This window comes from Lathyrus oleraceus, chromosome 1, assembly GCF_024323335.1.
Source record: "Lathyrus oleraceus cultivar Zhongwan6 chromosome 1, CAAS_Psat_ZW6_1.0, whole genome shotgun sequence".
Taxonomy (NCBI): Eukaryota; Viridiplantae; Streptophyta; class Magnoliopsida; order Fabales; family Fabaceae; genus Lathyrus; species Lathyrus oleraceus.
The window spans coordinates 301429069-301440633 of NC_066579.1; positions in this window are offsets into that span (position 1 = coordinate 301429069).

Genomic DNA, 11565 nt, shown 5'->3' on the forward strand with positions numbered 1-11565 from the left:
GTTAAACTTCTATTTGTCAAGACCAACCTCAAGACTTTAACTCATTGGCCATTAAAGGGAAGAAAGGGATGAAGATGAAAGGGAAGGGGCAAGAAGTCAACAACCAAACCCAATTGATCAAGGGATAACTCATCCTTGATCAAATTCATTCATCTTTCTAGGTGATGATCCTTAAGGACTTTCAAACCTCAATATTCAATGAATTTGATCAAAGTTGAATCAATTCAACCTCAATCAACACCAAACAGAAGAGAAATCAAGATAACAAGTCAAGAAGTCAATGACATTTTTTTGGTATTTTTTGAATTAAAATAAAATACAAATAAAAAAAACAAATAAGGTTGAACCTCAAATTCAATTCAAAGCAACTTAAAAAAAGTCCAATTAAATTCTCATAGGTTCAACATAGTCAAACAAGCTTTGACTAATTTTCTCACAAATTTTTGAAATCAGAAAGCAATTAAAAACAATAAAAAATAGCATAATATGAATTAAAATCTCAAATAATCTCAAAACAATCAAGAAATTGTTGAGACTATTTTTCATTGACTTATCATGATCCATAGATGCTATGAAAATATTTTTGTATTTTTTAAAAGTCAGAAAGTATTTTAAAATGAATTAAAATCATTAAAAACCAAGTAATTCATAAAAAAATGGTTTAGATCTGAGGAAACACAGTGCACACAAGTCAAACGCGCCACAACATGAATTAAATGAAGTAATTTAAAAGGACATGTGAGATTAGATTGTGGCATGGAGATCCAAGGGTTATGAACCAGTACACGTGGTGGTGGTGGTGGAAACCACCATCTTCTCCGGCCAAACACACAGCTCCGGTCAAAAGTTGCAGAGAAATGAAACTTAATGAAAATTAAAAACGAGGCCATGGAAATGAAGCTCGTGTGATGTAGATCATCACTGTACCAATGTATTTCCCTCACTCTTCCTATATTGAGAGAAAGATGAAGGAGAAAATCATGGTGTTCATATTGATTGTTCATGAAATGATAAATTGAATGCATCACAAGCTTGCCTCAAGTATGAGGACTTTAGAAAACCTCAGAAACACAAGCAAACTACATTGAATTAGGAGTTTCAGATCCAAAAAGTTTGAATGGGTACCTTCAAATTGATGAACCTCTGGCCACGAATTCTCCAAAATTTGTGCTCCTCTTTGATCCTTGAGTGTAATGGAAGTGATTGGCTAAGGAATCTAGCTTTAAAATTCAGCTAATGATGCTGAATTCCAAGCTCGAAAATCAGAGAAAAAATGGAATGATTCCTTTGGTGAGGGTGTGGTTTCACTTCTGCAACACTTGGGATCTCCAAAAGGTTAGCAAATGAATGACAGGAAGCCTCTATTTATAACTGAATGCAGCTGATCATCACACTTTGTTCATGTGCATGGCAAATGAAATTTGAATTGCATGGGCCTTTGCAGGCATGTGGAAGGCCCAATGATGGCTGAAGCAACATGCTGAGATCAGGTGAAATGCATTTGGACGTGCACATTGGACTGAATAAGCTTGCAATTCAAGTGTTAGCATACAATATCAAAATTGCACATAAATGAAAAGAATTTTGAAACTCACAAATGGTAGATCCAAATGAATATTGTGAGTAATGGTTGGAAACCTCTTGAATTAAGGAACAAAAGTCATGTTGGGCAAAAAATCATTTGGCATTTGCAAATTGATCAAAACTGACTGGGAAACTTCAAGTGCAAAACATATTCAAATCACTTTAAAAAATTTCACCAAAAGCAAGCTTAATCAAACCCTTATATCCTCATTATACAAGCTCCAAATGAGAAAATCCTCCACATAAAAGTTGTATATATCCTCAAGGTAGTCAATTTAGACTCAAATTTTGCATCATTTGGATTTTCTATGACAAATGTATTGGCATTTGAAGTTGGGTACTTTTTGAAATTCAATGAATTAGGTTCAAGATGACCTATAATGTTTTGCATTATCACATGTATTTATTTTAGGATTATGAAATTTTGTCCAACATAAAATTTGAATTAGACATCTCAAGCTTTCTAATGCCTTTGGTATCACCTCAAAATCATAAGAATTAAAGAAGTTATGCCCTTGGTAAGTTGACCCAAAATTAGGGTTTCAGTCAAAATGACCTATAATGTTTTGAAATGAATGATGATCTTCCAAGCTTCAAATGGATTTTTGATGAACATGAAAGTTGTTCATATGGTTCGTAGGAACAATTTTTCTATTGGGGTCATCTTCATTTGACGAACACATTAAATATTATATCTCATTGATTCTCATCTTAGTCAGATGACTTGACTGGTCAACTTTTCAAGGCCAAACTTCTAATCTTGATGAATAAATAATTGAGGGGCCTCAAATAGGCTCATATATGCATAAAATTATAAACTAAAGAACTTAACTTGATTAAATTTGATCATAGGTTGAGATTGCTTCATGGGCAAGGCATAGTCAAAGCATAGTGAAATTAGGGTTTCCTTGGGAAACAATCATCAAGCCCTTTGAGTTATCTTGATCAAATTGGCAAATTGAGATGCTTGAGATACATATATGATGACTAGGAACTTTGTGGACCATTATCATGGTTTTTCTCATCTTCATCTAGCCATTTCATGGGGCTTAAGAGCCTCCTAGGAGCATTGGGGAGCACATGATCACTTGAGCTTCAAAACAAAAAGAGTTAGTGACATATTTTTGTGCTTTTAGTTAGTAATCAAATAAGAAAAGCAATAACATACAATACAAGCATGCTTGGTGATCTCAAAACACTCAAACAAGTCCCAACCCTAGGGTTAAGGAGCCCAACATGCTATGATCCTTGAGGCAATGCACTCGTGCAATGACATGATGCCATGAGAGATCTTAGGGTCAAAATTAGGATCTTACACGAAGCTTTCGGTTCAATCATACCAATCATGCCAATTCCCCACATAGAGAAAGACCATGGGGATGAAATAATATTGAAAAGAGTCGGAGGCACATGAATCTTATCAGCATAAATCGAACATTTATGAGACTTCTTCACATATTTACAATAATCAGATTCCATTCTCAGCCAATAGCAAAATGCCCTTAACATCTTTTTATCCATTTCATCTCCATTGGTATGAGTATCAAATGATCCTTCATGAAATTCTTGCATTAACTTGTTTGCTTTGTGTTTATCCACGCATCTGAGCAAGACCATGTCAAAGTTTTTATTGTACATCACATCTTCATTCAGAAAGAAATTACCAGCCAGTATTCTCAAAGTCTTCTTATCTTTGCTGGATGCCCCAAGCAAGTAGTCCTGAATTCGGAGGAAACTCTTGATATCATGATACAAAGGCTTATTATTTGTGACTTCTTTTGTTGCAAACATTTGATCTTGCCTATCAAGGCGCATAATTCTGATTTGAGGCGCGTCATTCCAATGATTTACTTTATACATAAAAGACAAAGTAGCCAAGGCATCTGCCATCTGATTCTCTTCATGAGGTATATGATGAAACTCAACTTTGATGAAGAAAGTTAACAACCTCCTTGCATAATCTTTGTAAGGAATCAAGGTAGGATGACGAGTTTCCTATTCTCCTTTAATCTGATAACCACCAAGGCTGAATCTCCATATACATCAAGAATCTTAATTCTTAAATTAATGGCCTCTTCAAGACCCATGATACAAGCCTCACATTCTTCCATGTTTCTCGTACAATCAAACATCAATCTTGCAGTGAAAGGGATATGAGAACCCTAAGGAGTAATGATGATTTCCCCAATTCCATTATAATAAGCATTAACAACTCCATCAAACACTAAACCCCACCGGGATCCAGGCTCTGGTCCTTCTTCATGAAATGGTTCATCATAATCTTTAGTTTTAAAGTACATAACATCTTCATTGAGGAAGTCAAACTTTATGAATTGATAATCATCAATTGTTTGGTGATCCAAATGATCTACAAGAATACTTTCTTTAATTGCCTTCTGAGTATAGTACTCAATATCATATTTAGAAAATAACATTCACCAACGAGCAATCCTCCCAGTCAAAGATGGCTTTTAAAAAATATACTTAATTGGATCCATTTTGGATATCAACCAAGTGGTACGATTAATCATATACCAACGTAGACGTTTGGAAGCTCGGGCTAAAGCACAACAAGTCTTATCAAGCATGGAGTATCGAGACTCACAGTCTGTAAATTTCTTGCTCAGATAGTAGATGGAATGCTCCTTTCTACCATTTTCATCTTGTTTTCCAAGTACACAACCCATTTAGGATACTCAAAAGTAGCAAGGAAACCAACATTGATCTGCTTATGAACCTCCTCTCTGATCTTAACAACCATATCAGGATGAGTACTTCTCAACTTCTGTTTAACTGGCGAACACTCTGACACTAATGGTAATCCTTCTCCATAATATCAGTATCAAGACCTGGCATATCTTGATAAGACCAAGAAAACACATCCACATATTCTCTAAGAAGCTCTACCATCCTCTTCTTAACATCTCGACAAAGCAATGCCCCAATCTTGACTTCTTTTGTATTCTCTTTATAACCCAGATTAATCACTTCCAATGGCTCTTTATGAGGCTGAATGGTCTTTTTTCTCATGCTCAAGAAAACGAGAAATCTCATTAGGAATCTCTTCAACATCCTCTTCTTCCATTTCAAGCATAGGGAATTCAAAGTTGGGAGAGGGCATAGAGTCATTGTTTTCAATGGGTTAAACAATTAATCTACACAATAATTTTATGCTTGATTTTAGAATATGAACAAATAAATGTACAAGTACGATGCAAATAAAAAAGTGATTATTATCTTGGTTTTTTATGTTACCATTTTTCAGAAAAAGCAAAAAGAGAAACCATAATATGGATAAACAAAATAACATTTTTTAATGATGATAAAACTTGAAACAAAACCCCCATAGATTTGCTTTCACCTTGGGCATAGTGAAAGGATTTTTTTGAAAATAACAAAAACATATTACTTTGACATGTGAATAATAGAGGGAACATCAACAACAGTCTAATTCTGGAACATCAATCTGTGTGTCACAAAGTTTGATGCATCTTGTTCTTGACCATCTTCCAGGATTGCAGCAGCAGATTATTCTTTGGAGTGGATGAAGCCAACACTGTGAAAAACTTCTTAAATACGCTTCAAATACCTACGAGTTGAACCAGGCGTGACGCCTAAACCTGTTATGTTTTTGTTTTCAGCAAGTTCAACAACTTGACCCCATCCAACAGATTGACCATTCTCCACAACTTGTCGGACGTCTTTCAAAGAAGTCATGGATGCCCCATTCTTCTTAACAACATTATCAACGACAAAAAGAGCTTGGAAGAGATTTCCCACAGCTTCATCAGCATCAATGTACGAGAATGAAGATAGATGACTTACCAATATGGCATGTTCTCCATCCACAATCACTTACTTTCCATTTTTCATAAATTTCAACTTTTGATGAAGGGTTGACGTCATTGCCCCAACTTGGTGAATCCATGAACGACCCAAGATACAACTATAGGTGGGATGGATATCCATCACATGAAATGTAATCTTAAATAAGCATGAACCTATCTTCAACGGAAGATCAACTTCTCCAATCACAGTTTTCCTCAAGTTGTCAAAGGCTTTCACAACAACCCCACTAAACCTCATTAGTGCACCTTGGTAAGAGAGCTTGGACATAGTAGACTTTGGTATAACATTCAGAGAAAAGTCAGTTTCAACTAGCACATTGGACAGAGCATCTTCTTGACAATTCATGGAAATGTGCAAAGCCAAATTATGATTCCTCCCTTACTCAAGCAATTCTTCATCATTAACGCTCAGGTTATTACACGTAGTAATGTTGGCCACAATGCCATCGAACTAACCAATTGTTACATCATGATCCATATAGGCTTGCTCTAAGACCTTCTACAGAGCCTCTCAATGGGCTTCTGAATTCATCAGCAAAGATAAGACATATATTTTGGATGGGGTATGCAATAATTGATCAACCACATTAAATTCACTTCTCTTAATCAACTTCAGCACTTCATCATGATCATATTTCTGGTTTACACCGTTGGAATGGCCAGAATGCACAATAGGAGTTTCCACTTGAGTTTTCTTACCCACTGAAGTATCTTCAATTCTTTTAGAGGCCACAAAAGAAAATACTCGACCACTTTGGGTTACACCACTTACATAATCAATATTCACAACATAAGAAAGGGAAAGGATGAGAACTTCCTTTACATCTTCCAACATTGTAGCATTGTATTTGTAAGGAACAACTCTGTCAGATTCATAGGATGTAGGACCTGCCAGGCGGATAACCAAAGGTGAAATGACAAACTCTTGGCTATTGTAGGCAATCATAACTGGTTCGGGGATATTGAAATGGGGAACTATGACATTCACACCATGCTCATCTTCATCCATATCTCTCGTAATCTGAATAATATTTCCATCCATCATCTCTTGTAAATCTCTCTTTACCAAATCACACCCTCGAGGGTTTCTTGAACAGATATAGCAAGAAACATGATCGTGCTCGTAATAACTCAGCTCACACAAAGTTTTATGTATCTCGACCAAGGATCTTCTAATCAGATTGACATCAAAGACATGGTACTTTCCCAGACATCACTCGAACATATTCACAGCTGCACCACCATGTTTAGGCAACAGATTGGCTTGCACATTAGGACCAGATCTTAAAAAGACAAAATATCGCTTTGCACTAGTCTTTTCACCTCAGCTTTAAAAGAAAGACAGTTTTCAATGTCATGACTGTGTGCACCTTGATGGAATGCACAATGATGATCAGATTTATACCACCATGGAAGTTCCTTTGGAATAGCTGGTGGAGATCTAGTCTGTACCAAATTATTTTGTATCAAAGTAGGATATAATTCCGCATATTGCATCGGAATCAGATCAAATTGCGCTTGTCTTGGGACACGGTTCAGTTGTTGATTTGGTTGATGGGTACGTTGTTGAAAACGTGGTTGATAATTTGGTGCTACTTGAACAACTGGAGCAGGATTAATAATCGGGGTAACTGATGCCACATACTGATGACGTTGATTGCTTCTCAGAGATCTCCTACGACTCTCTTGCAAAATAGCATTAGCATCATGTTCCTTATTTTTGTACAAACCATTCCCATATTTCGTGGAACTGTCATACAAACCACTCCCTTTTAATCGCCCCTCACAAACGCCCTCTTCTAGTCTCACCCCTATGTTTACCATCTCGGTAAAATCACTAGGAGCACTTGCAACCATTTTGTCGTAGTAAAACAGACTCAAAGTCTTCAAAAATAGCTTTGTCATCTCTTTCTCTTCTAACGAGGGACTGGCCTGTGCGGCAATCTCGTGCCATCTTTGTGTGTACTCTTTGAAAGTTTCCTTATCCTTTTGGGACATAGCACGGAGTTCATCTTGGTCCGGTGCCATGTCAACATTATACGTGTATTGACGAACAAAAGCTTCACCTAAATTGTTGAAAGTATGGATCTGGGTGCTATCAAGTCCCATGTCCACTTCAAAGCAGCACCAGTCAAACTATCTTGAAAGTAATGAATCAACAATTGATGGTTATCAGTTTGAGTTGACATCTTGAGAGCATACATCACCAAGTGACTCAAAGGATAATAATTACCCTTATATTTCTCAAAATCTGGAACTTTGAACTTATGAGGGATCTTCACATTAGGAACTAAGCACAGATCATGAGCATTCTTTCCAAATAATTATTTTCCCCTCAGAGCTTGAATCTCTTTCTGCATCGCTTGAAACTGATCTTGAAATTCATCCATCCTTGCATAGACACCAACATTTTCAATATGATCAACATGGAAAACAGGTTCTTCCATATAAGGAGTAGCATGGACCACAGAAGGTGGTACATACATAATAGGTTGAGGAACGGGAACTTCAATAGCTGGTTGATATCCTTCTAGCACAAAAATATGAGGCATACCCCAAGGGAAACCAGGAGGTATTTGCTGTTGCGGAGTACTGACCGGAGCCACGGAAATGGGCACAGAAGTGATTTCAGAAATCAAAGTCCTCTGAAATGGAGTTTGAGGAAGAGGAGAAGGATGATTCTGAGCAGCTACCAGAGCTTCCATCATAGCAGAGAGCCTTTCCAAACTATGCCTCAAAGTAGTACTTCTCCGCAGAGTTCATGATTCTCTTGCTCTAAAGGATCCATCTTCTTTTGTTGATTAGCACGAGAGTTGTACTGGTGAGACAGCTTGTCTGAATGAAGACCAAGAAAAGGAAGAAATAAGACACCTAGAAAACTTACACAAAGCAAGACCAAGATGCAACATGATGCTTGATATGCAAATGCAAATGCAAAGTTTTCAAGGAACTTCAAGACAGAAAGCAAACTACAAACATCATAAAGGAAATAACACATTTTGAAATACTGAAAATCTCATTTTATTAATAATTGTAAGGATTACAATCTGAAATACAATCTCAACAATGCTAAAACGTAAGAGGAAAGAAGTTGGGTCTATGGAATCGTATCCGATGATGACCCAACTTCAAGCTGATACTTATTGCAGAGTCTTTTGATCTCTCTTTCGTAGTTGCTCTTCTTGGCATCCTTCTCCATCACGAGCTGATCTACAATGCCTTTCCAAACACTGCAACTAGGAAGATGGGTAGATGATAAAATGTTAGAGGAAAATAAATCCTCTTGGTTCCTTGACCTCTTCATAGCACGTTGCTCAAGCAACTCTATTAAAACATATTTTTCCTTCAACAACTTCTGCAATTCTATCTTCTCGAGGTTTGAAGCGTGAAACTTGTCTTCCCAAACATCCTTCTCTTGCTTCATCCTATCTAAAGCTTATTGCAACTCCTCTATGCCTTTAATATGAACAGTGGGTGGATCGACCACTACTAAAGACATAGGTCTCGCATAAGCATAAGGCATCTTAAATTCTTTTGCTCTCCTCTTCACCCAACTAGTGTAAGGCTCCAAAGCTACACAATTCTTTAATCCAAGCTCACTTTTTCCTTTCCTATGAATATTGTGCCAAGCATGCACCATCCTAGCCTTCAATCCTTGAGTGTCTTTCCCTTCTTGGAAAAATAAACCTTCTATCAAAATGTTATTAGGTTTATCCTTCATAGCGAACAAAAGTTGATGTCTTGCCAGAACCGAATTGTAGTTGATTCCTCCTTGTGTACCAAGAAGAGGCACATTATAGAACTCCCCACAACTATCAATAACCTCAACGTTGTCGTAAACAGGAGAATAACAGGTGATGTCATCATTAGTGAGATACATAAGTCTTTGAGACCACCTTAAAGAACCCTTGTTTTCTATGAAGATAGGAGACTGCGGCAAGTGCGAAAGAAACCACTTGTACAACAAGGGTGCACAACAGATAATAGTTTTGTTTCCCTTAGAAGTCCTATGATGAATGGAGAAATAGGTGTCACCGAGCAAAGTTGGAACAGGCTTCCCAACCAAAAAGATCCTAATAGCATTAGCATCAACAAAATTGTCAATGTTGGGAAACCAAACCAAACCATAGATGAGTAAGGCAAGAATAGCTTCAAAGGCCATCATGCTATCAGCATTAGCAAAAGAAGAAGCTCTCTCAATAAGAAATTTTGAAGTCAACACTCTGATAACTCCTTTGACAGTGAGATTTACATCTATGTCAGACCTTTTTAGGTGAATAGGTCCAGCAATAACTTGAGACTCCAGAATCCCTTCCAAACCACAAAAAGGAACCTTATTAGAAACTGGTTTACCGAAAAGATAAGTATACTCATCCATAGTAGGAAACAATTGATAATCAGGTAAAGTGAAGCACCGGTAGATGGGATCGTAAAAATGAACCAGAGTACAAAGAAGACCATCTTCAACATCAATAGATAGAACATACAAAAGTCTTCCAAAACAGTTTCTGAAATCCTTAGGATCACCCACAAAAGATGCTAGCTTTCTAAATTCCTTAAGATCAAGACATCTAAAGTTGTTTTTCCGAGTATTCCTTCTTCCAATATCCATGGTCAAAATATTTGCGATGTTTGCAAAGAGAATCTCTAAGTTCCTTGAAAATTGAGAAAAATGCTCATGAATGCAACAAGTGCATGATGCAAAAACCATAAACAAGATCACACAGGGCACACAAGCAAGGTCCAAAGGTTCGAAGTCATGAGCATGGAGCCAATGGTAAGAACCAACCCACAAGGTATGTACTAAGGGTATAATCACCTGTAGAGAAAGGTTATAAAAAAGTTCCCAGAGTCATAATTCCATTTTTCGGATATTACCGGCTTAAACGACTACTCGCTAACCAATAATATTCTCAAGAGAAACTTATCCGAGTGTAGTATCGTGTAACAACTAATTCAAGTCTACACCTGAATAGCCACATCTCTACGTCCTAAAAGGCCAAGATTGGTTAAGGGTTCTAAGGTCCTCAACTTATCGGGTTCCCAGGTCGAAAAAAATAATGCCAATGACGACTACTCATAAGACATCAGTAATCCCAAAGGGGCCTCCACTGAGCGGGGGATCTCAAGTCAGCTCATTAAGGATTAACTCCACTTATGTCAAACAAGATTATGCCACCCTCCTATCATAAGAGCACTAAAGTCTGGGTATAGGACTTATCTCACCACACAGAGATCACCAAGCACCTAGTCAGAACAAACAATAACAAACAACAACAAACATAATATACACAGATAAGCAAAGATAGGCTAAACCCACTAAGGACTACTCCCCAGCAGAGTCTCCATTTTTCTGTAGCGGTAAAAAACTTGAGATTAAGATATTGATTAACTTAACTCACAAAGCAAGAGTCGCCAACGCACTTTTATTATTTCGAAAGGAAAGGGAAAAAGAACGAACAAAACCTAAAGAAGTTTTAAAACAAAACTAATAAAAAGAGATAAGGGTTCGGGGGTTGGTTATGCAAAGAGAAGGTATTAGCACCCTAAACACTTGTAGTACTCTATGGGAACCTCTTTGAAAATTTGTGCCTTTTGGCTTTAAAATGGTGTTGTTTGCAAAAAATTGGGAAAATGATAAGAGAAATGTTTTTTTTATTGTGTTTGCCAAGACTTCTTGAGTCTCATGTCTACGTACTAACAAAGTGCAATGGAGGATCAAAACCTCTTAGTTCATGGTAAAAATAACAAAGATGTTTGTTTGGCTCATTTTTAATGAAAATACATTTTATCATTTTAAGGAGAATACTTAACTAGTCACCCACAAGTATGAGAACTTTGCATCACCGCGGAGAAGGGCTCCAACTTGGATAAAGATCAACAAGTGTTCCACTAGCTCTCTTAGATGGAAAAGAATTATCATCAATGTTATGGGGATAGGAGAATTATATCTTGACTATGGAAATTACTTATGTATAAACTTTGAGAAAAAAGTTTTTAAAAAAAGAAAAGGAAAGTGCACAAAGGGCGCAAAATAGTTCGAATGGCTTATGTATTTTTTAAGTCTTTTGAAATTGGTTTTGAATATGCTTAAGATGTATTAGCATTTATTTAAGAAAATATTTTGAAAATC